The sequence below is a fragment of the Schistocerca cancellata genome, unplaced genomic scaffold, assembly GCF_023864275.1.
Source record: "Schistocerca cancellata isolate TAMUIC-IGC-003103 unplaced genomic scaffold, iqSchCanc2.1 HiC_scaffold_754, whole genome shotgun sequence".
In the NCBI taxonomy this organism is placed as follows: Eukaryota; Metazoa; Arthropoda; class Insecta; order Orthoptera; family Acrididae; genus Schistocerca; species Schistocerca cancellata.
This window is the reverse complement of record NW_026046765.1, coordinates 2,064,297-2,069,789: the sequence shown is the minus strand read 5'-3', so window position 1 is coordinate 2,069,789 and position 5,493 is coordinate 2,064,297. Positions and strand designations below refer to the sequence as shown.

Genomic DNA, 5,493 nt, shown 5'->3' with positions numbered 1-5,493 from the left:
TATTAGTATTGTATTGCGAAACCGTCGAATGGTGTTTACATGTCAGTGGCACGTTAGATGGATACGCTGAATTCGGCGAATATTTACTATTTGCACGATGTACGAGAGAAAACTCTCAGAGCATGTGCTTCGATAAGGGCCGAAGTGCTAAGGAATACCACTTAATCCTTGATAAGAAAATTGCAGCACTGCACTGATGCCAATGGTCATCACTTTGAACACCTTCTGTAAATGGACGTTCATTCCACCTTTCTGACCTTCGTTCAACTTCAAAGACCTTATTGTTTCACATCACTCGATTCGTGTTCAAAGCCGCTATCAGAAAATAAGTACCAAACTATATCATCCCATTTAAAAAAACAAAGCTGACCTTCATATCTCTGATGCGACCCCACCTAGCAGCAAAAAACCAAAGTCATATTATGGCGCCCGTTGTCCCAAGCAACATTTGTCCCACAAACTTTTCAGCTACTGTGTTATTCTAGGTGGCAATAGTTTTTGACTCACCCTGTGTATGTAAGTATTATGTCTATGACTGAACAGGGTGAAATTCACAGATTGTTTAATATTGATAGTATAAAATGGGTGAAGATTCTGCAATACAACACCATTATTTGTATCGTCTGTGAGAATTCTTCACTGAGCCCACGGCTGTAACCCCACTTGTTCTTGCCTCCTTTCCATCCTTCAAACTGTGCCATCTAAGGCAATTTAGGGTTGGTTTCTTGACTCGCTTCATTAAGTACTGATATCAAGTCACGAGCTTGACGACTATCATTAGCTGTAAAAAATTCATATGACGTTCCCGTTGACGGAATGCGGCCAGTTCGTCCAATTCTGGGTTTATAGTCTTCTGTTCTAGTGAGAAAGTCATTTAAAACGTAGTCTCTTTCTTGTTGCGATTTATCCTCATACATGCAAACAGCTTCAAAGCCATATTTTCTTATACTGTTTGCTACGTTTTCTGCTTTCTTTTTTGTTGATACGAGTGTTACGGTTTTGTTCACAATTTCGTTAGAAGTTTCTTGTAACATACGGCATAACTTACTTTCATTCACATGTTCTTGACAAACATCCACAATCTGTTCAATATTATGATTCGCACAAAGTTTAAGAGATCCTACGTTGATCTGAATATAGGAAATCTTCCGCCAATTTTCACACCTCTTTAGGCCATGTTGCAGACCACGTGAGGGTCTGGCGTTCGGGTCTGATTTGCGGGACAACTTTGGAAACATGTGGCTCAAATCACATATCCAGCATTCTATCTGCCTCATCAGGAACAAGGTATGTGCAACGTCTGCGGCTTGTAGTTCCATGTTCAGGAAAGCCATTCAAATGACCAGGGGTAAAAATTACAATTTCAAGACCATGTTGAAGAATATGTTCCTGTGTGTATTTTGGAGCGCCACCAAAGATGTATGCGTTCCTTATGAAAGCATTTCCACCAAAATTTGTTTTAACAACTTGAATCTGTTGGGCTAGTTCTCTGGTTGGTGCTAGAATAAGAGCAATGTGACTATCTACAAAGTAGTTGTTCCTGATTACTTATGTCTATAATAACTGGAAGGATTTATGCCAACGTCTTTCGTGAACCATTTCTCGTAATTCCTATCATGTTCTTCCCACTCAATGAGATTGGCCATCCTTGGGCTTGAATAGCTGTAGGTTCAGAGAAATTCTGCATCCTGATGCTTTCCATTACATAATCGGCAAAATTTCACTCCTCGAAGTATTGAATGTGATTTGGGACATCAGTACCCTTAACTTTTATTTCCTTTGATCGTCTATAATCATCCACTTCAAACTTATTCCTGTTTGCCACATTAGAGTGTGGGACACAAAACACCATTGCTATTGGTGAAAGCATACTCAAATCCCAGGCTGGTTGCCTCAGTCCACCACCAAGTTAGTCATCTCTTCACCGGAAGTTTGTAACTCTCTGGGATCTTCAAATTTGTTCCCCCATCGATAGCCACCCCATCTCTCTAGAAAGACATATTCGTGGCAATTACCTTTCTTTCGTGAATCTTGTAGACGTTAGTTCCAATGCTTACAACATGCGGTGTAACTGAGACAAACCTGTGAACTTTAAACACGAAACTCTTTCCACGTTCGCTATATGCCTACCCATGCACCACTCAGGCCATACCCAAACCCCCATACGTCGTCAACCATGCGTCTACTACCCGTACTAGCATATCCATTATGTATATTCCTGTACAGGTGAGACGATTTACTTGAAAGTCCCTCGCCCGACGTCGGCGGGTAAATACGATGTTGCAGTGCCTGTGTTATTCGAAATTACGATGTTGTCTTGGAAATACATGCATATCGAAAGGAAATTTGCATCGTAATTCAGAATACTAACACAGGCACCGCATTGTAGTAATTGAAATTATTGCAAATAGTTGTGAATAATTTAAGCTTCTGAGTCTACGCAACCAGAAGGTACGCCACAGATTTTGATAGTCACAAAATCACTCCTTAAAACCTAAACGGCCTTGTATGTCACATATGTTATACTCGAACACTCACTCATCAGAAGCGGTCGTGGTGATCTTCTGCTAAAGGACATGGCTCGAACGCAGAGGTAGTGGGATCAAATGTGGGTCCAACTACAGATTTTTTCAGTCTTGGTTTAACCTTGACCTCTGAACGACGTGAAGAGTCGCCAGAAATAAGTGGTGGTTGGTCATGTTTACCCAGTTGGCCAAAGTGGCCTCCAATAGTAAGACTTACACGAAGCCACTGAGACACATGAAATCATTATTATTATTATTATTATTATTATTATTACCTATAAACATAGTTAAGTTTGTACGGAACCCTCACAGTATGAGTCCCACTAACATTTCTCTGATTCCCCCACACCCGCCCCATCCTTTTCGCTTTATACAATCTCTACTGCTTCAGATATCTTCTTCTTACTGTAAAAAGTAACTATGTATTACTTTTATTATGTTGTGATACAAAGTTATTATACTATGTTTATTTGATTTTGTTTCTTTTTTGAGTGTGCAATAATTTTTCATTCATGGTAAGAGTGCTGCAAACAGAAACGACAATTGACATGATTGTTGTCTGCTGGATAAATTGTTTGCAGTGGACTGAACTGTAGAAAATAATATATTCTACCATCTTTCATTTGCAACTTAATGACGTTTAAAGTGCGTTCAGACACTGGCAGTGGCTATGTAGACAGCTAGGCCGTTATATGCGAATTCGTGAACGTGACGCATGTCGCAAGCGGGTGGACTGTAATTTCACGTTCGTGTAGTTAAAGTCCATCTTGCGTGCTTCACAATAATAATGACATCGATTGTGCCTGCACTGTTATCGTCGTACACGTACGAACTTCTATCTATATAGTAACAGTTGCTTCTTAGCAGGCTGAACCCATTCTGGTGAGGGGGGGAGGGGGGGAGGGGGGGAGGGGGGGGGGAAGGGATTAATATTATCGGCAAGTAGACTATGCACCAGGCAAGGGAAAGTAACCGTTGCGTATTACCACCGTTCGGAACTAATGTAATTTCGCCGCCTCAAAGCCGAGTCGTTGACTTCGCATATCGCTTCCCCCACACACGTATGCATGTCACAGATTTCTCTCTCTCAATAAAGACTCAGAGAGCACTTTAAACCATTTCAGATGCAATTTCTTTTCTGTTTATGGCAAACATCATTCAATATGCGTTATCTTCTAAGAAAAACACAGTTTTGTAGTGAGTGGTTTCAAAATTTTGTGTTTAAGGTGTTTTCCATATTATTACTTGTTTCATATTAGCATTTGTTAACATGACCTCCCTTTTTCTTTATCTTTACATCTGTTTCATGTATTTTCACTCTTTTTTTGGGGATTTTCTTCGTGTACAGTGATTTTGTTATGTAATTTTACGTATTTAAATGTTGTATGCGCCAAGTTGCGTGATCTGTGCCGTCCGCCATTAGTTTACGGACTCCAGGCAATAGGAATAAAGCAAGTTTTTTTCTCATTTGTGGGAGGGATTAACACAGTGGGAACTTCGAATCTAACATAAAGCCGGCTACTGTGGCCGAGAGGTTCTAGGCGCTTCAGTCCGGAACCGCGCTGCTGCTCCAATCACAGGTTCGAATCCTGCCTCGGGCATGGATGTGTGTGATGTGCTTAGGTTAGTTAGGTTTAAGTAGTTCTAAGTCTAGGGGACTGATGACCTCAGATGGTAAGTCCCATAGAGCTTAGAGCCATTTGAACCATTTCTAACATAGCTATGTATGTTTGCGTTCAGAAACATTATTTTACAGCGTTCTTGAAGCCGCGAGTGAGCTTACTTGCTGTAACAGATAGTGCTTAGTGATATTACAGCTTGTTGACTCCTTTTCCTCAAAGTAATCACGCGATAGTTGTAATACACAGTCTTGTGGTGCTTTCTTTAGTACATTCCAACGTGATTTTCAAAGTAACTCAGGTAGTAAAACGAATTCCTCCGAGTCCAGATTCATTTCGACTTGACTTCATTAAGTTTACTAGGTAACTACTTACGTAGATACTTTAACAGTCAACATTCCGTGTTTAAATCTTTTCAGAGCTTGTTTCGTTACGAGACATTTATGGTCTTCTTTCATTGGAATAAATGTGCAGATAGAAGATTCAGTTCCCGGAGGTACCAAGAAACAGTTAACAGATACAGTGAGGCAGTTTCGCACACTGTAGACATCGTGAAATACGTTTCCTAAGATATTTGGCGCGATCGTGCAGATGTGTCGTAATATGAGGGAGTATGCACGAGGCTAAGAATGCTTGCATGTGGCAATACAGCAGAGATAAAAGGTAAAAGATACCGTGCTTACGATCCGACTTTGCCGAAACTGAATGGTCCTTACCAATTTACGCAATCCAGCGTTGTATCATATTAACACTATTTTTGCAGCGTATCATACGTTTTCATTAACTGAGTTATCTCTGCAGAAGAGAGTAGCCGCTAAAACTTGAACAGTCAAATTGTCGCCCTGATTACGATCGTATTCCGCTGAATAACAGAACAATCACAAGAGAGTCTTCTTCCTGTGTCTGTCTATCTATTGCATTCAAAGCAGCAGGACAGCGCGACGAATGCGCTGCACTTAATACGCAGTAATTACCTTACTTATCGACCATCACTGGTGTACATGGGCTCAGTGACGTTGTGATGAATTTAATGTACTTACAATGCACTTGAATGTAAAATAAAGCATATTATATTACGCAGTTCTTGTTTGTAATATCTCAACATTTATGTAAACTGATTACACAATTTTGCACAATGTATTCTATTCTGTATTAAAGAAATCAAACGAAAATCGTGTTGGCCGCCCGCATTAAGTGTCTGCAAGGGAATTGTAGGTGGAAAAAAATCAGCCCGATGATCGTCATATTTGTCAGAAACAAAGAGAGCATGCTCCACACAGCATAATTAACTGAAGTTACTCAACACTCAAAAGAACTACAGCTTATAATGTGATTATTGATTATTGATT

At 40.2% G+C, this 5,493-nt stretch overlaps 1 pseudogene; it reads right to left on the bottom strand.

The window, feature by feature from the left end:
* Positions 1 to 701: 701 nt before the first annotated feature.
* On the bottom strand, positions 702 to 4,542 carry LOC126142835 (ATP-dependent RNA helicase p62-like; annotated as a pseudogene).
* Positions 4,543 to 5,493: the final 951 nt, after the last annotated feature.